Consider the following 22,317-nt stretch of genomic DNA (forward strand, 5'->3'; position numbering starts at 1 on the left):
TTCTCAGGGTGTTCCCGCCGGGGGGTGCCGTCAGTGCACCTCATGCGGTGCACTGCAGGCATTACTTAAGGTTCTTTGCAGCGTGCCTTCGGCCCCTAGCTGCAACCCCTTTCATTCCTTTTACTGTGCCTCCTTGCATATTCTCTTTATTCCATTTTATTTTCCACCCTCTCCTAACAACTGATTCATAGTGGAACTGCGAGGTTTTCCTCCCGTTACAGCTTTCAAACCTTTTACTGTTAATTCCCGTGTCAGTGCTTGGCCTAAATTCTTAAAGGTGTGAGCTTTCACGGTGGTCACCTCTCCGAACGGTGTACTCTCATTATTATACAAGGATAAAAGTAGCTAAATATTGATATTGTAGCATTTATTACTATCATTATTTGATGTAAAACACGGGTTAATTCAAGGAGAGTAAGAGCTAAAAATTAAGGTTCCAAGTCAATTTTACCATGAAATAAAAAAAAAATGTACTGAGAGGATCGTGGGAGAAAATAAAAGCAACGTCAGTGAAAAAATTCATTGCCGTTTCTGGAAAGTAAAAAAAAGAATACTTAGAACTTAGTGAAAGCGAATCGTTATACGAGAAAAAATACTGCTGTAAAATTTACATATAACATATCATCTCAAGTGCATATGAGGCTATCAGTCGAGAAACATGCCAAGCGCCATCCTGGGTCATAGTATTTTTTTATTTAATTTATTATATTTTAAAAATGGCACTTGGCATGTTTCTCGACTGAAAAGCTCATATGAAAAAAGAAATACAAACACTTCATGCACACAAACGTAAATAAAAGAAAAGGAATGTTGAAATGAACGAACTGTAAAAGATCTTTGACAGGAATTATATTCCTTAAAAATGAAGGCTACATATAAATGTTTTCAAAAATGCAAAATGTAAAGGAAATGGAAAACACATTCGTCGTTACTGTAGACATATCGAGCGAGATTAAACTGGGACTGAAGATTCCCTTTCATGGTTAAAGGTAGTGGTATCAGAAGAGCTAGCAAGGAAGAGATGCTGTTTGATTGATTGTCATAACTTGCAGGGCCCATGCTCACTTCTTTCAAATGTGTTATAAGACAAGTTCTAACTTTTTTTGTCAATGCTTGTCTGAGCCTTCGCGGGGCGTCTATTTTCTCATGGATTCTATTCGCATGTCTGGTTGATATTTGTCATAGTGACACTGTTCGCCAGTTTTTGTTTTCATATATATATATATATATATATATATATATATATATATATATATATATATATATATATATATATATATAGATTACACGTGTCTCAGTAAAATACCACTGCCATGAAATGAAGACAGTCTCCTAACCTAATGCTGATTTTTCGTAAACCAAGAATTTTATTCTGAGAGTTAGGATTCACTCAAAAACCTCGACACCTCGATTTCTGATTATCATCTGAGATCGTTTCATTCCTTTGGTGATTATCAGTAGCCAATTACATTCCGTATTTTACAGCGCTGTCGTAAGTTACCAATTTAAGTTCTTTACTGCATCCTCCTTTCAAATGTTGCTGTATCAACGGAAATTTTTGGAGATGCCCGTGCACTTTACGAAGAAGGAAAGAGGAGTTTCCGATAATTTAAGAATTATCTTTATATCCTTCACCTTTTTTTTCTTGCTTCTTTTAACGTGCTTTTTTTCCCATTATCTTTATATCCTTCACCAAAATCATTAAAATTGACTCGATTTTTGAGAGTACTCTTACATTTGTCTACGTAATTGTCCATCTTATATTGAACAATAGTAATCTAACGTTGATCTCACGATACTGACAGGAATAGCGAAGGCAACAGGTGTGGGCAGTCGCCTCTTATATTAATAGCACATGTAGTATGTTAATCTCCTTTGACGTTGCCGTCAATGAATCAGGGGAAACTGGCAGCAGCGGTTATGAATCCCGGGCATTCCAGGCAACTGACCAGCTGAAATGGCGGAAATTCTCATGGGGCTGTCCAGTACTAGAATTTGGCCATCTTGAAGCACCAAGGGGCAGACGAAATCAGGAATTTCGAAAAAGGAACAAACTGGTATTCTTTCCTTTTCTAATGAGCTTTTAATTTCGAAAAAGGAACAAACTGGTACTCTGCTGGAGAGATCTAAGCAAAAAACTGATTAATGGCGTTCAAATAAGCACATTAAAAATTTACGGCACCTGTTGTGGAATGTAAAATGTTATTCATTATCGTTTATCCTGCAGTTAAAAGACATATGAAGCAGAATTTTACATTAACTAATGCAAGACCAAAGTTCATGTCATCCATAACAACTCCAATTTTCTTTTATATATTCTCGATACGAAACAAATGTCACGTTAATTGATATATAAGCCAGTAAAAGATTTTAATTCATCCATGACCAGTTGATTCTAATTATTTTTAGTTACTTTAATATATATATATATATATATATATATATATATATATATATATATATATCCATAAATATATATATATATATATATATATATATATATATATATATACACTTTAAATAGGAGGAAAAGGTTGATTTAGACAAGAAGGAGTAAATGTAGAGGAAGGATTTCTCATGAAATATACATGTGGGAGTCTTTAGAGATGAAAGAGAAACTAGTAAGTGACTTACGAAGAAGCAAGAGATACGAACCAATTGCTTTACAAAAAAGTGAGAGCACACTGATGTTGTTAACTGTGGACGGTAATTTGTTAAGTGTGATTTACATCTCGTACTGTGGAAAATGAATCAAGTACAGAATGAATATGGATGGCACACTGCTTTGTTGTAAACAAAGCTTTTACGAAAGAATAGTTTATGCCTGCTAAATTGTTTAATGCTTCTAAAGGTCAAAGTCGAACTACAAAAGAATTTACTTGAAAAGCTGAATACGTATTTACACTTTTGAGGAAGAAGAGCATTCCGCATTGTGAAATGATTAAAAACGAGATTTTATTTATTATATAAGTATTAAAAATGAGATTTTCTTTATTATACAAGTAAGAATTTGTTAGATATTAGTAAAAGCTCATTAGAAAAGGAAAGAGAAACCTAGTTCACGGGAGCATGTTGAATGAGTAGTGTGTGTTCATAAGGCAATAAATTAGTTCTTAAGGATGGACTGTTTGGTCTCACTTAACATTTTTCGTTAAAGGAAGAGGCAAAAGACGGTATGACCAAGTCAAGGTTTATGCCATCAAGTAATTAACAGAATAGAAAGAAAGTAAATAAACAAAGAGAAAGTTCTCATTACCATGACTTCGAACCCTTTACACATACTTCACTTCCTTGCAAAAATGGTGCTGCTGTTTTCAAAATACTGTTTTTAGCTACCATTTACTTACACCAAAGAACCATCTAACATTTTAGGAAGTGAAAGGGGAAAGGAAGGGAAGAAAACAAAAAATCTCGTAATGCGGAAAGAAAATTACGTGTAGTTACAAAGGAACTGCGAAATTAGAAATAGCTATATTTCGCTTCTATGTAATCTCATATAAAGCAAGAAAATTTATTTTCGCTTTGAGGTTTTAGTAATTCATATACTGAAGCATTTAAATCGTAATTGCTTGATCGTTAAGACTGGTGTCTCTTTGAACTAACGATATGGGTAATTGCATCTTATGCACCTTCTGATTATAACTTAATTACCTTAAACCTTATGCCCTTAATGGATTTTCTTTTTTTTTTTTAAGCAAAATCAGCTCTCTCTCTCTCTCTCTTTCTCTCTCTCTCTCTCTCTCTCTCTCTCTCTCTCTCTCTCTCTCTAGTGAATACAAACTAATGACCAAGCAAAGAATACATGTCGACAAAAATTTAAAAAAAGAATAGGTACATTGCAAAATTATTCCGGAAGAAAATATTGGTAATTTATTGTGCTATAAACCAACCACTAACCGTCTCTAAAAAAAAAAAAAAAAAAAAGGGGGGTGTTGGAGAATATTACCGACATATCGGTGTAATTTTTACGAAAATTAAAGGTTCTTTTCACTACCTGTTAATATGTACTTAGCGGGCGGTTATTTAATGTTTGATAAGAAGTCTGTAGTCAGGTAATCTCTGACGTTTTGTTTACCTTCCGAACTTTTTCTTACCCTCTATATTAAAGATGCGTGTTGCTGTTTAAATCTTAAAAGATTTTTCTTTAATTATTGCCACGCATCACTTTTCTGGTTCCCATGTATAGAGTTACTGTGTATTACAGATTGTGGTAATGTTCTGTAGTTTAGATGGCAACACTTTTATAGAAACTGTTTCTGTCCGAATGCTTTTGTTCATTTGTTTTTCACTGATTCCATGAAGCTTATATTTAAGAGAGTCTGCGTAAATGAAAAAAGAATTATCCATCCGATATTATAAAATACATTTCTATTGTTATTATGAAAGACCTTAAACAGCAAACAGCTATAAAGAATATTGTGGTGGAGTATGATGTTCTGTAATCCCAAACTTTATTAAATAATATCAAAGGTTTGGAAGTGTTTTTTTATTTAAAGATCAATGGTCAATATTTTCACTTGTAAGTTGAATGGATATCTCTTCGCGATCTTCTTCCATCGAAAATGATATGTTGACTTATGAACACATATGAGCATGTGTTCTTCATTGTTTTTTCTTCACGTTTTCGTATGCACAAAAATAACACGATAACTAATTCCATACATTTTTAACGTTTTCTTATATCAGAACTTGCAGGTATTTTCAGCCATTTATCAATTGATATATATAACTTGTCTTATTCCTCCTTGAAAAAATGCATTTATCTAAATAAAAAATATTTTCCTAGATACCACACTGAATTGTGAGTAGTTTGTAGATTGAAATGATTTGTAAAGCTCAATACAGAAAGTGGTTAGACATTTGGCCTTTGCCACACTATTTCATTGTGGAAGCATGAAAACCCTTTTCAGAGCTAAAACCCTTTTAACATAAATGAAGTTTTCATTCATTTTATTTGCATAGGGATGCTACTCATATATTTTTCACGTTACTATGTGATATATATGATAATGCAGAGTCTTTTCCTTTTATTTTGAACTAAAGGTCCTTTTTGGTTCTCTGCAAAAGAAAACTATTGTGCCGGCTTTATCTGTCCGTCCTTACTTTTTTTGTCCGCACTTTTCTGTCCGTCCCAGATCTTAAAAACTACTGAGGCTGGAGGGCTGCAAATTGGTATGTTGATCATCCACCCTCCAACCATGAAACATACCAAACTGCAGCCCTCTAGCCTCAGTAGTTTTTATTTCATTTAACCGTGCGTCTGGGAACGATATAGGACAGGCCACCACCGGGCCGTGGTTAAAGTTTCATGGCCGCAGCTCATACAGCATTATATCGAGACCACCGAAAGATAGATCTATTTTCTGTAGCCTTGATTATTCGCCGTACAGAAAACTCGACTGCGCCGAAAACACTTCGGCGCATTTTTTACTTGTTTTAATAATTTTGAATGTCCTATTTAAAACAGAAGAGTTCTTTCTAATATTTTCGGGCTGAGGCCATCATTTAGAGGGCCCTTTTATAATTCTTCATATGGCATATTTGATTTCGAAGGTTAGCCTCTTTTACTCTCATAAGAGGAATCTTAGATGTAAATAACACACACCTGCATTTCTGGTTTCTGAGCTACTATTTTTTTCATTTCCAATTATCTAATCTTTTCGTACGCTGAAGGACAACAGCATAACATAAAATTTAAAGCATGGGATATGTTGTTAAGATTTCCTATGCAGATTGGGAGGATATCAGTACATGCTAGACAATTCTCAAAAGAGAAGAACAATAACGTATAAGCTTTCACTATGATTTATTAAAAAAAAAATCACAGATGATAACGTATCGTCAAGAACGAAAAATACTTCATAAAAACATTTCATGAAATCACATTTGATTTTTAAGAAAACTCGTGAATAAGGAACAATCACTGCGGAAAAGCTTTTGATGAAATAATATATGAATTATATTACATTAACAATACAATTATCTACTCGTATCCTCGCTTGAATATCATTAAGGATCAAACGTTTGAATCTTCTCTATGAAACTCCAACCAAACGTCCCTGGTGGAGTTACTTTGGAACTCCATAGTATCAGCCGGTGAATGACATGGACGCATGAGTTGCCCTTATATGTATTTTCTTGTCACGCAATCAAGCATTTGATATATAAACTAGGGGAAAGTATGCAATCAGATAACTGCACTTCCAAAGCTTAAATACAATACAGACGTTTATTTAGATGAACAGAGATACTCGTATGTATGAGGAACAAAACTGCCTAATGTGAATTTTGAATTTTATTATCTTTAAATTTAAAAAAGGAATAACTCCGTTACGATTCTCCAGGATGTATATTAAATTTGTCAGACTCACATAAAAGTATTAACAACGAATCTGACTTTCCGTTTTGTTATTTCCTTTTAGTTTTCTGTAAAAGAAAACTATTGTGCCGGCTTTGTTTGTCCGTCCGCACTTTTCTCTGTCCGCACTGTTTTCTATCCGCACTTTTTCTGTCCGCCCTCAGATTTTAAAAACTCTAGAGGCAAGAGGGCTGCAAATTGGTATGTTGATCACCCACCCTCTAATCATCAAAACTACCAAATTGCAGCCCTCTAGCCTCATTATTTTTTATTTTATTTGCGGTTAAAGTTAGCCATAATCGTGCTTCTGGCAACAATATAGGGCAGGCCCCACCAGGCCGTGGTTAAAGATTCATGGGCCGCGGCTCATACAGCATTACACCGAGACCACCGAAAGATAGATCTATTTTCGGTGGCCTTGATTATACACTGTACAGAAAACTCGACTGCGCCGAAGAAACTTCTGGGCATTTTTTACTTGTTTATTGTCGGGTCAGTTCCAAAATCAGATTTGCACTGTCTCCTATGAAGTCTAGGACTTTAGGCTTCCCACTCACGATACTAAATTAGAAAATCCTGTAAAGGGTTTACAACTTATATACAATATACCTACGCCTACTGGGCTAAATATATCACGACTTGCATTCAGTGCTGAATACCAGTGGCAAAGAGTTCATGAGAATTAAGCCAAAGATTTTCGGACATTTCTTCGAAACTAAAATATTCTACTTTCCAGTAAATATAGACCAAATAACCGCAAGGGCCATCCCTTCTGGGACGTAGAGTTCAAGGTTATAAGGGAGTTAAATGGCGTTGCAAAGATTATTGGGTCAAGTTTTGAATGACTAAACAATTACAAAGCATAAGAAGAAACCCAATAGAAAATGAAAAGCTGTGCTTCTTAATGAATGATATGGGATGCAGCGCTACTTCATTTAGTTGGCAGGGCCACTTGAAGGAGGGGAGAGAAGGACGATACGACCAGAGATTTCAGGGAAGGAGGAGAAGTTTTGATAGCTTTGATAGGGATGTGGTTAAAGGAGAGAGATGTGTTTCTAAAGGGGAACACGCAGAATAACGAAGTAAAAAGAGAGGGAACGCAGAGTGAATGTGATTATAGCGAAGGAGACATTAAAAGTAAAGGAACGAGAGAGAGAAGCAAGTCAGATGAGGCACTTAGGAGGTGACATCCTCTTGATAAGTTACAAACCAAAAAGTGCTACAGGCAAGCCAAGGTTGATAAAATTAATAATAAACAACTGTAAACAATGCATAGAAATCTACTAAAATGTGGTAAACATTATAATGTTTTTATTATTATTACTATTATTATTTGGCAGTTTAATGAAACCAGCGAGTTATGCTACGAGAAGCATAAGACTCACCTAAAGGATTTGCTCTCAAGGGAAAGTGTAAATTGTAACCAAGTGGAGCAAAGTAAAGATAAATACTTTACACAGGTAGGTGAACCGAAGCCAATGGGTGGAAGGTAAAAACAGGGTTAGACAAACTCCATCTCTTTCTGGTGTGCCTGGGAAAGCACACTTCAGTCACTACCCCCCACCGGAACTGTTAACAGATCGTGTTAAGATTCGACGGATAAACAGTGAATGGAGATGTGACTATTAATGTACACTTTGATAAGCGTGACCAAAGGAATACCTATTACAGTGCCAAATGTTTACTTCCGTTGGGACCTTGACAAGATTTTTAATTGGGTGGCAGGTCGGTTGGTGGGTATTTTACTGTAAGAGTTCCAATTTTTGCAGTGCCTCGCAAGAATGATGGAGTTGTTATTCCCACGCTGTACTCAGAACTACCAGGCTCCTGGCGTATTCCGACTAATTTCGGGAATAAGAACTCTCGGTTTCTTGGGCTTAAAGACGGCCACGTCTTATTCTTAGAAGGCAGCGTAGTTCAGCTAAGAGGCCCTTAATTAATTTGAGCATGCAATGAGTGCGATAATTCCTGCAATATTAATTTCATTATTGAAGTTATAAACAATTCAAAATTATTATTATTATTATTATTATTATTATTATTATTATTATTATTATTATTATTATTATTATTATTATTATTATTATTATTATTATTATTATTATTATTATTACGGAAGTAAGAAACAATATAAACTGATACTGAAATAGGAAACAACACAAAATTGTATTATTATTACTGAAATAAGAAACAATACAAAATGATTTATGTACTTTTAAAAGCCTAGCAGTAAAGCCCACAGGGCATCATTTAGCAAATGGAATCAGATGGGGAGTGAGTGAGATGGTGGGGGAAGCAGAAACGTAATTGAAAAACGGTTAATTGTCCTTCATACAGCAGCCCAAAATATTCATTTGTATGTGCGACTGAATTGCCACGTAAAAGTAAAACATTTATTCCTCGTAAACTACATATCAACTTCAAGTGCATTTACAAAATACTCGTGGAAATAGTTCACTACACAGGAAGGTGAAGAAAAAACGTATGGACGAATAAATAAAAAAAAAAAAAAAAAAAAACGGTAAAACCCAGAAAGTAAAAAAGAAAATGAGGTGTGTCATAAAAATGGGTGATACTATAAACGTTCAAAAAATATGTAAATTGTAAAGGAAGAAAAATTACAACCAATCAAACTAAATCAATATTTGCGCAGAAGGTACAGTGAGCAAAGCAACCGAGCTTGAACTAAAACTGGAAAATGGCAGAAAAATTTATTTACCTTTTTAATACATCTTTACCTTTGAAGATAAGTGGAAATAATCTGTTGCTGACAGAGAAATTCTACAAACGAGTTTCAGGGCGGGATGCAGTCTGTTTTTAGTATTCTGAAATGTATATTATTACTGCATTAAATTATCATGGAAGTAGTTTTTTTTTTTTAGCTCGAAAAATATCAGCATTATTTTTATGTAAGTTTTTTAATTGCTTTAATGCGTCGTTTGCCATGTTAGTTTTGAAAACTATCTGACATCACTGAAGATTCATATACCAGTGGCTTGTGTAAATAAATAAAGATTAAGTGCATATAAAATAATTTAATATGTACATAAACTAAAGTAAATTGTGCATAATCTGAAAAGTATTGTACTTAATTGTATTGCATATCTAACCATTTGTATCACTTATCACATGTTTTTAATCAAATTAAAATAACTATTACTAAGGTTACTCTAGCTAACTATCTTCTCAGCATTGTTCTCTTGTAAGGAATTTCACTCTTTCACTAATTTTTCCCCCCTACTCACTATCACCACTGCAAACAGCAGTCACTGCATATTTCATTCACGACCTCTTTTCTTATAGAATGTGTTACCCCTACATCCAGTGTCGTTAATTTTACACAATATTCGATCCTTAAAGTCTTTGAAAACCCCTGGAGACACAACAAACCATTGTTACTATTTATTATGTATAAATTTCAAGCCATTCTAAAGTATTGTGTAGAATTGCTTACCCGAAATCTTGTAGCTGAAGCGTCCACTTTTTTTTTTATTTTTCTGTGGCGCTGACTGAATATTTCAAGACAAAATAGTCTTATTCTTTTAATAAGAAGCCACTCAATTTCTACCTCTGCGAAACTAAAAGAAATTCGGTTTGTGAAATTAAAGCTCTTTTGCAGTTGTTTTCCCATCCCGAATATTGAAACAATGACGAAAAAATAGTTGCAAAAAAATTTGGTTCTCCATGTGCAGGTAGGCTGTGATGATATTTTCATGTTCAGTTCTGGGTTTCACTTTTCGGAGTGTATTCGGGTTTCCTCTTTATTTCTTTTCTTCTTTTTAAATTTACTTTCCAGCCAAGGTTATGTAACATAATCCTATTCTTTATTTATTTAGTTCTTGGAAAGGTTTCATGAGATATTCCAGTATAAGAGGAAAATCACTCTTCTATTATTTTTATTGACTTTGTTTCTTCCTTTACAACGATTCTAAACTATGGATTTTTACCCAATTCCTATGAAAGGATACGTTTTCTTACTGCTTCTTCAAAACAGATTCTCAAACATTTATTAATTTCACACGGTGGTCCATTCTGCCCTCGGAAATGACGGCTGCTTGAAACAAAGACCGATTATCACATATATATATATATAAATATATGTATATATATATATATATATATATATATATATATATATATATATATATGTATATATATATAATATATATGTATATATATACATATATATATATGTATATATATAAATATATATATATTTATATATATATATATATATATATATATATATATATATATATATATATATATATATATATATATATATGTATGTTTGTCAGTATGTTTGTCAGTACAGAGATATACACTATATATACACACATATATACACATATATATATATATATATATATATATATATATATATATATATATATATATATATATATATATATATATATATATATATATTTGTCAGCCTGTGTCACCTAATTCTCTCTCTCTCTCTCTCTCTCTCTCTCTCTCTCTCTCTCTCTCTCTCTCTCTCTCTCTTTTATCAAAAAAGAAATTACTCTTCAGGTGGCAAGCACGAAGTAAACAATACAAATAATACACGGAAACTGCTAGAAGGATATTCCTGTACCTTTCATATTTCACCGTTTCCCTTTTTTCTAAAAGAAAAGCAGTTACCAACCCAGTAGAATAATTCATACCCACGTTAAGGGAAATTCTACTTCCCTGTTGTACTGTTTGGTAAGTCCACATCTTTAATGCGTAATAAGAAGCAGAAAAAGAATTTTATGGAGGCAAGTAATCCCTAATGGTATGCTTATCTTTCTCTCGCTGTTTAAACAAAACATTATTTTAATGTTCCTTGCCGACATCACTCGAAACGGTCGCAGGTCTCATAAAAAAAAAAGATATAAAATAAAAAAGAAAAAAATAGCAACCTCTGTTTGTAGGGAAAATAGATCGCAGCTTTAGATTGTGAATTCAGTTACCCTGTAAAAATGAGTGTCCTCTAATATTCGAGTTTCATGTACAGGGCATAAAATATTTCTATTTATTTTCGATGCTCGCGTGAGGCTTTTATTTTGGAGATCTGCATGAAAAAGAGATATATATATATGATTCGACTGATGTTATAGGACGGCTTTTCTATTTTGTTTTTAAATATATCTTGTTTATTTTACAACAACAAAAAGTTATAAAGATTTTCAATTTCTGTAAAAAAAAGAAAATGAAGAATATTTGGAAGAGTTTGTTTTGTATGTCGTTTGTTAATCTTTTAAAGGAAAATCGATAGAATGTCCTTGCGCTGATTTCTGATGCCGAAATTAAAATGTTTCAGCGCTCTCAAAGGTTTTAAATTATTATTCAGACGATGAAACCTATTTATATGGAACAAGCACACAGGGGCCACTGACTTAAAATTCAGGCTTCCAAAGTTAGGTGTTAATTAGGAAGAAGTAAGAGGAGGTAAAGGGAAATACAAAATGAAGAGATCCCACTTATTATAAAAAGAAAAAAGAATTTAATTAATTAATAAACAGATAAAAATATATTAAAATGCAAGGAGAATAGTATTAGGGTAGTAATGCATTGCATCTTCGCTTGAACTTCTGAAGTTCAATTGCACGACATCCTTTGGGAGGCAGTTCCACAGTCCAACGGTGTGAGGAATAAAGGACCTCTGGAACTGAGAAGTTCGACAGTGAGGCACATTTACCGCATATTGGTGCTGCTGTTCAGTAAATCTGGTCGCTCTCGGCAGCTAAGGGGGATCAGGGATCAATTGTGATTGTGAAAGATCTCTGTTGAAATACAACTTATGAAAAATTGACAAACAAGAGACCATCCGTCGATGGCCCAAGTCATAACTGCTACTATTAGGAAAAGAAACCTACTACCAAAACCACTCTATCTAAAAGAGATAAATCTCTGGCAGAAGCAGATATCCATACCGGAGAACAGTATTCTGGTAAAGGCACAAACGACCTAAAACAGCTTTTTATATTTTCTCACTGTTATAAATATATGAGGACTTACAGACAGTCGCCTCGTTCTGGCTCCATACTCGGTCGGTCAGAAACTCGTTGAGTAGGCAATGGAAGTTTTTTTAATATTTGTCTTCTTCTCACCATGCCCAGCACCGCAATAAAATGAAAAAATATCATGCGTTGTTCTTATGTAATAGTAATTCAGTGTTGTATTGGAAAAAAAAATTGAAAGGAAATCTGTAGTGGACGGGTTATGAAAAAGTGTTTGCCAATTGGGCAGTGCCCTTTAGTTTGGACAAAAGGATAAATTAATGCCCAAAACCGATGCCTTTAAATAATGCAGCCTGCGTTCAAGAAGATATTGCTTTCCGTATTTCTACCATTTTTTGTTTGTTTGTTGAATTTCAAGTTAAATATAATTCACGTTATGTCTCATATGACCAGCTCAATTTCGATACTTAACCTTTTTTTTTTTTTTAAGATTTTGATCTAACAAGAGGCACTTCAAATAACTACAGCATATCATCAGCGAGGATAAGGTAAGTGCTTGTTAAGTTAAGTATACCTTACTTTTAGACCACTGAGCTGATTAACAGCTCTCCTATTATTAGACTTTTTACGTGGCTAAGAACCAACTGGTTACTTAGCAACGGGACCTACAGCTATATATGAATCCGAACCATATTGTATATATAGAAATGAATTTCTATCACCAGAAATAAATTCCTCTAATTCTTCATCATACTAACTATATATATAAGATCCAGCCCACAACTCTATATATAGCGTGTAAGTACTGATATATATTTCAACAATATATATATATATATATGTGTGTAGTATATATATATATATATATATATATATATATATATATATATATATATATATATATATATATATATATATATATATATATATATATATATATATATATATCTAAATATGTGTGTGTGTGTGAGTGTGTGTGATTTTACATAACAGCGTTATTCCTGGGAAATGACAACACGACAGTCACCGCCACATTTATTCTTTAAACAGTGACTGGTAGATGAAACCCTGTATAGAGAAACTCACGTAAATTAGCAGTTATTCTGAAAGGTAATATTCAACTACTACAGTGAATTACAGTTAAAGTAGCCTATGTTACATGAGAGGTCTACCGTCAGTTAGGCCTAAGACTTTCCCAAATATATGTCCTTTTTTTTATCAGAAGTTTTATTGGGTAAATACAGTATGGTGACAAGGCTGAAAATCATACTAAGTAAGATGACATTTTAGACAGTAATGTCGGTTTCCAGAAGTTCAAACTTTAAACGTATTTTGTATATTTTTTTGTCTAATTTTTCTTTGAGTTACGATTTCTTGGCTGCTGGGTCCAAATATAGGTAGTATATCTTATGAGAAAATGAAGGAAGCAGTAAATGAGTATATGATTATTGAACTGGTAGTCTTTCTTTGTAGAGGGTGTACAGCGAGTGATACAAAAAAATTGACAGAGAAAATAAAAAGATGAAAATGTGATTTTATGAAAGAATTTTAGCCTTGGTGTTGTTATAAATTATTTCAATCACAGGCTTCATATTCTTATTGGCTCATGTCCCTACTTACTAAATAGGTTCATATTCATCATTCAAAAAATATTAGAGTAGCTTGTTTCACAAATAATGTTAGCGAATGAATGAAAGAAAAAACTGCTGATTTATATTTTCTCTACGTAAAAATTTACTGTCCTGAAAGACTTTCTCTGCTCGTTTTATCTAGTTCGTCCTGAACTAAACTAAGAATCAGGGGAAATATTGAATTTTCCAGATCATGTTGGCTCAGGAGAGTCCGAAGGGTCTCACCAGGACCCCTGCTCTCACACCTTACCACACCTACGGCATCCGCCTTAAGGCAATGACCCATATTGGCATAAGGCCGCCTTAATCTAAACCAGTCTCCGTGCCAGAAACAGAAAAACGGTTTATGGTTCATTATATAGACATCCCGACCTACGACTGCAAGACATCCTTCATCAGGTTTCCCTTTAGTTGAAAGAAAACAAAGAAAATTACGCGAGCGGATACGCTCTTTTCCCCCAGAAAGAAACAAGATAATAAAGATACTTCATGTGGAATAACTCTTATACAGCAAGAAAATCCAGAATGCTATGAGTGGAATGATAGGATGCCACAACAGAAGATACCACTCTTTCCATTCTTAGTGACGAGTCATTTTAGCGAATATTTGATAGCGGCCAGAAACAAATTTCCCGTTTAATCTGTCCCTTGCATTACGGGCTGTCAAAAGAAGGCAGCTCATCTATCGCTCTGCAAAGTTATCACCCTGTTTCTATCAGTCTTTGCGAAATATTCTAAATCACGGTCAGAAATTTTTCTCCTTATTACCCCTTATCAGAAGATGCTTGCATAATCCGCTAATCCCTAAATCATTAACATTCGAATTTAACCATCTCTTAAGATGATATAAATGAAGCAAATTCAGTTTACCTTTCATATTGAGAGATAAGTTGAATTTGTTTCTCCGTTATAATTCACAAAGATATTCAAACACGAATATTAATGAGTTATGAATTAGAGGATTATGCAGATAACTTTCGGTAAAGAATATCTTACCGTTATTTCGAATATCCCACAAAGACTAACGGGAAGTGAGTGAGAACTGTATAAAGCAATAGATGAATTGCTTTCTTTAGAGAGCACGCAGCGCAATGAGAAGATCAAACGGAGAAAAGTTGTCTTTTAATTTTATTTATATTTCTTTTTCGATTCCAAAACTTCTTCAAGGAATATTCAGCTACTCCCTACAAATGTTTCCTTGAGAAGTAATACAAAAATAGAGCCTTATGTTTTGAACACTACCATACAATTAATGGAACTGAAAAATGAAAAGGTACCGAAAATCTGCTCCTACCTCCAACATCCATCCCAGGTCCCGCTTCCCTAATCTCTCTTCTCACCTTTTCCCTCCCAACATCTCTCCGTTGCCTCGGTTCCTCTGGAATTAAAATGCTGATAACTTATGCCCGAGTCATTTCCCCTTACTCACCGCCCCTTCAAGGAACCATCAAAAAATCATTATCTCCATGAATCTTATTTTTCAGCTTTTAGCCGACTCGAGAACAAAGGACCCGGATGAGCAACAAGTGCTCGTCAGATCTTTCGTCACTGCTTGGTTCTCATCTTTTTTTTTTTTTTTTTTTTTACTTGCAATAGTTGTTTTCATTTGTGCCAGACTGACCGGAGAGATTACATTCGCTTTCTTGCTTTATCTTGCGTGTTGTGAAGCGCAGCTTCTGTTAAAGATCCTAAGTCGCTAGAACAAAATAATTTGTTGAATGTGAATCACAAAACTGCCATCAGTTATAAATGTAAAGGTAACAGAAAGTGATTTCATTTAATAATAATAATAATAATAATAATAATAATAATAATAATAATAATAATAATAATAATAATTATTATTATTATTATTATTATTATTATTATTATTATTATAACTAAAGAGTTTAATCAAGATTATAAACAAAATCAATTGCGAATTGAATTCATTCATTCCTCGAGGAAAAAACCGACAATCAAACATATTCCGAAAACAGAATCGAAAAGATAACCATTTTTCAAATGAAAAGCTAGTGAATGTAAACTCCAAAAGAATAGAAATATCATGGCTGGATTTAACGCTGAAAAAATAATCGAACACAAATTTTTAAATAAAAGTCTCTTTAGAAAAGAGATTCATCTAGATGGAACATGGGAAAAAAAATAATAAAAGAGTAAGCCGAACGAAGAGAAAAATCAAAGCTTTGCACGCTGTAGAAAAATCCAGGTATGATAACAATCTCTGCCAAATCCATAAGTAAAATGGAAAAGGGAGAGCGTATGAAAGATAAACAACCCGCCCCTCTCCTTCCTTTTCTTCTCATCAAATAGAGAATTAATCTCAGTTTCTTTCATCTCTCGATTAGGCCTCTCAAAGGGAGCCCCAACCGCCCGCCACCCCTCACCCCCTCCGCACAGCGCATCAGTATGATTTCTTTCAATAGAAAAACAAAAATACATTTCCAGTTTCCATGTCTTTGAGCTCATATTCAAAACGGGGTCTCACCTCCCCCTCTCCCCCCCGCCTTCCTTCCTTCCCCACCCCTCCGTGCTGGCCCCAACTTCTTAGGCTCGACAGACGTGGATTCATCCTTTTTTCAACTCGCTGAGCAAAAGAGATTTTCAAAACCCCTTTTGGTATTCCGGGACGATACCTAGAGCTCAGAACGAACTCCAGCCGAGTCCCAGAATAGACGCGTGATGGAGCCCGTACCAATCACGGGCCTCCATTGCGTCCTCTTTCCTCTGCTGAGAGAACTCGAGTCAGGCATCTAGGCTCGATAGCCCCCGTCCGGAATTTGGTTCATTCGAGTGAATTGAACGGCTTTGAAATACACACAAGAGGTAATCCCTCTATTGTGGAGGAGCTTTGTCGAGTCGTGGAAATGTTGTGATGGCTAAGGATTTATACGCAAAAGGAATATAAAGCGGAGGGGAAAAATAAGACGAGACTACTGAAGCATCTGCTCCTCCTTATCTCCGAATATGATAAACAAGAGATCTGCATGAGCAAGACTTTCTACGGAGCTGTATAAGCATTTGGGAAAAAATGTATTCAAATGTACACTAAAGTCTTTTTGAGAAGAAGTCTTAATCAGATAAAACTCTTTCTCATAACTGATACTGGAAGAGTTAAAGAGAAACCTTAAAACATAACACAGGTTAATATTATAGTACGACGCTGCAATACGCATTTATATATACACAAGTAAATAGAATAGTAAAGCAGTCACTACTTCATGTACGTTCAGATGCTGCTATTTTTTTCAGCGTCTTGTATATGCAAATATTTCTGGTACATATGTACATATTATAGATGAGAGATATGGAATACAGAGAGAGAGAGAGAGAGAGAGAGAGAGAGAGAGAGAGAGAGAGAGAGTAGCAAGCCAGGTACATGGTGGTGAATCGCAGACAGGCCGTAAAAGTGCATGGTGCTAGTAACTCCCTCCCAGATGAACTGCTAAGAGCCGGTAAGTAGATATGTTATGGAGCTACCCCTCTCTAAAAATAAAGGTGTACCTTATGATGAATATATATATATATATATATATATATATATATATATATATATATATATATATATATATATATATTATTATAAAACTTACGTATTTTTCGACGTTTAGCCGTCTATTCTGGCAGAGGTTGGCCAAAGAGAGAAACGACACAACGGCCACTTCAGCTTGCATTTTTTTACTATTGATTCTGGTCAGCCACTGATAATTGCCTGCTTCTGCACTGTTAGCCCAACATAAAAACTACTATCCTGTGAAAATTTCTGGGGGTAAATAAGCCTTCTGAATGCGTAGTGAGTCTCTTTTCCCTGAGGCTAATGGCAACCATGTACAATTATCTGGTCAGTCTATTTACTAAGGATTGCTACCGTAATTGTAGTACGCGGCACAACTTGAGCATTTCTACTTTATGACGTGAGAATGTCTGGGGGTACAAATATGTACCTCAAGACAAAGGAATACCTGCTGAAAAAGTTGGCAGATGAGATTCTGCCCCTGAGGTCAATGGTCTGCAGGTCTGCAGCCGTATACCCTGTCCTGTATATTATGTATATGTATATATATATATATATATATATATATATATATATATATATATATATATATATATATTTATATATATATACCTGTATAAATGCATAAATATACAGTATATACTATATATATATATATATATATATATATATATATATATATATATATATATATATATATATATATATATATATATATAGTTTTATAACTCCTCTCTTTACTGATTTCTTTAATAGGACAGGGTATAGGGCTGCAAACCTGAAGGCCATTGACCTCAGGGGCAGAATCTCGTCTGCCAACTTTTTCAGGAGGTATTCCTTTGTCTCGAGGTACGTATTTATAACCCCAATCATTCTCACGTCATAAAGTAGAAATGTTGAAGTCGTGCCGCGTACTACATTTACGGTAGCAATCCTTAGTAAATAGACTGACCAGATTATTATACGTGGTTGCCATTAGCCTCAGGGAAAAGAGACTCATCGGGCATTCAGAACACATATCTATCACCAGAAATTTTCTCAGGATCGTAGTTTTTTTGTTGGGCTAACAATACAGAAGCAGACAATTATCAGTGGCTGACGAGAATCAACAGTAAAAGAATGCAAGCTGAAGTGCCCGTTGTGTCGTTTGTCTCTGGGGTCAACCTCTGTTAGAAAAGAAGGCTAAATGTCGAAAAAATACGTAAGTTTTGTGCGTATATATAAATACATACACACACACACATCATAAGCCCTTTGTTGGCCGAGTTGGTTGAGCTTCAGACCGTCATTCGATGGACCGGAGTTCGATTCCCGCCGCCGGCTGATGAAGAGTTAGAGGAATTTATTTCTGGTGATAGAAATTCATTTCTCGCTATAATGTGGTTCGGATTCCACAATAAGCTGTAGGTCCCGTTGCTAAGTAACCAATTGGTTCTTAGCCACGTAAAATAAGTCTAATCCTTCGGGCCAGCCCTAAGAGAGCTGTTAATCAGCTCAGTGATCTGGTAAAACTAAGCTATACTTACTTATTTTTCACACACATCATAAGGTACACTTTTATTTTTAGAGAGGGTAGCTCCATAGCATCTCTTTGTGTATTCCATATCCTCATCTATAATATATATATATATATATATATATATATATATATATATATATATATATATATATATATGTATGTATGTATATATATATATATATATATATATATATATATATATATATATATATATATATATATATATATATATATATATATATGTGTGTGTGTGTGTGTGTGTGTGTGTATGTATATAATGATGTGTGACTGCGTATATTATGTATCGCGCACCTTGCCTGCAAGTAAACCCAAGCATTTCTGAGGCAGTTGTGGAGAGAGAGAGAGAGAGAGAGAGAGAGAGAGAGAGAGAGAGAGAGAGAGAGAGAGAGAGAGAGAGTCAACACGGCCGATCTCGGATGAAAGGTTAGAAATCAATCTCATCTCTGGATTTCATGGTTACAGAAGCCGAAAATTTGTCTCTCAGCGGAGGCAGGGAGGGAGAGAGAGACCGTCGAGGGGTCGAGCTGGTACGCTGATGAGGGAGGCTCTGAAGAAATGTGAAGTAAAAAATAAAAAAAAAAATGGTCAGAATGGAAGAATGGGGGAATGAAATTGTTTTTGTGCGTGTGGTTAAATTACAGTCGCGGTATATCAAAACAACTTTGTTTAACGTTTGGTCATTGCTATGAGCTGTGACATTGCCCAAGAGAAAAGATTTTTTCATAGTTCTAAACACTTGAAAAACATTAGCAAACTATGGCAGATGTCTGCGATTTTCACAAATGCGAAGAAGCGTTTTGAAAAAAATATATTCATCATTTTTTATATAGTAAAATTACTAGCTACTGTATTAATCACTGGATGCTAAATGTGACGTTGATCTCTTGTAAATTTTACAGCTTTACGACTTTTTTACATTTATCGTTTTTGATACAATGATTATGACCCTTTCAGTAAATGCAGACGAAAATCTAAAAAAAAAAATATGTAAAACAAAGATGTTTTTAATTCTTTAGAGAGCCAATAGAAACTGGTAAGAAAATATCAGTAGAGTTAATTTTTCCTATAATATGTTAGCCAGGAGTTTACCATATACATTCCATCATATATATACATATATATATATATATATATATATATATATATATATATATATATATATATATATATATATATATATATATATATATATATATATATATACATATATATATGTATGTGTACATATATGTAAGATATATATATATATATATATATATATATATATATATATATATATATATATATATATATATATATATATATATATATATATATATATATATATATATATATATATATATATAGATATAGATATATATATATCATAAATAAATAAATAGATAAATAAATAAATAAATAAATAAATAAATAAAGAATAAAAAAGATAACACACTCACATCAAATACACAGATAGACATACACACTTACGTATGTATGTATATATATATATATATATATATATATATATATATATATGTATATATGTATGTATATATATATATATATATATATATATATATGTATATATATATATATATATATATATATATATATATATATATATATATATATATATATATATATATATATATATATATATATATATATATATATATATATATATATATATATATATATATATATATGTGTATGTCTATCTGTATGATGTGAGTGTGTTATCTTTTTTATTCTTTATTTATTTATTTATTTATTTATTTATTTATTTATTTATTTATTTATTTATTTATTTATCTATTTATTTATTTATGATACTTGATTGATTGATTAATTGTGGGTTATCTTGTGATTCTCTTTATTTATTTTTTAGAATTTTACAAACTCGCTCGGCCATCAATTTTTCATCGGCTAAGTGGGAGTAAAAATATTTTGATATAGCAAAAATATTACTGAATCGCCAATTTTCAGCAACTGTTAAATTTATTGCGTTGGTCTTTACAAAACATTTTCACTGAGACTAAGGACAATTCTTATTTCAGCAATCCTTTGACTACAGAAGAAAATGTTTGCAAGTAGGATTAACTCGTTCAAATAAAGCGACGTGAAGGTAAATATTCATTCTCTGATGGATGAAATAAAACAAAAAATTCTAATAGTCATAAAAATGCAGGTCACTTCATGTGTTAGAGTAAACAACAGAAATAATCTATTGTTATTCGATATTTCCTGTAACAGGATTTGCTGTATTTCGCTTTGATTTTTATTGCTAGCAGAAAAGCCTTTTTTTTTCGTCTTTTTAATTTTCGTGTCGTAAGCACATTTTACTGAGCGAATTTCCTCTGTATTTTCTTTCACTCGTAAGCGTCCTGTTACGATGAAATTAATTTCGAAACTCGCACAGAGTTATCATAAAAATCTCATTTTAGACGAGAAGACAACTTTCGAAACGATTTATTTATTTCATTAAAAAATACAAAAGTCCGACGTGTTTTAGTATTATCATGATATGAGGAAATACAATTATGATCTTGCAACCAGTTAAAATGATTTTTCATACTACAGAGTCTCTCATTCCTTGAATGCAAAAGTAAAAAGATTGCTGTCTTTAAAAGAGCGAGAGAAAAGAATTTTTGCTCTCTTGGAAAGAATGCGTGGTATAAGAACGATAAAATTTTGAATCTCTTCTAAGAATTACTTTGATTTATATTGCATTTAATTTGTAAAAATTATGAAAATATCATTTGTTAATTTCCTGAAAATATTTGAGGTTGAGATCTGGCTTCAGTAAGAAGCAGGAAAACTTCTCCCCAACTGTTTCAAAAAGAAATCAAACAAAATTTATCTCTTGCTCTCTAAAATATATCGATTTCCTTGTTCGGTGTATTTTTTACTGCAATGAATACAAAACACTAAACTTTATTATGAACATTTAGTTTGTTATCAATTGAATGCTGAGTGCTTTTACCGATAAAGAGAAGGAAATTACTTTTGGAATTGACCACATCTGTGGTGAAATGGTGAATACCTAATATATTATCTAACGAGAAACCAGCCCCTCTGTAAACTAGGATTCGCCATTTAAAGAACGAATGCGGCAGTGACCTATGTATTGGAGCCATCCCTGTTATATATATATATATATATATATATATATATATATATATATATATATATATATATATATATATATATATATATATATATATCTACATATATATACATATCTATATATATCTACATATATATACATATCTATATATATATATATATATATATATCTATATCTATCTATATATATATATTATATATATATATATATATATAAA

Source organism: Macrobrachium rosenbergii, chromosome 44, assembly GCF_040412425.1.
Source record: "Macrobrachium rosenbergii isolate ZJJX-2024 chromosome 44, ASM4041242v1, whole genome shotgun sequence".
Taxonomy (NCBI): Eukaryota; Metazoa; Arthropoda; class Malacostraca; order Decapoda; family Palaemonidae; genus Macrobrachium; species Macrobrachium rosenbergii.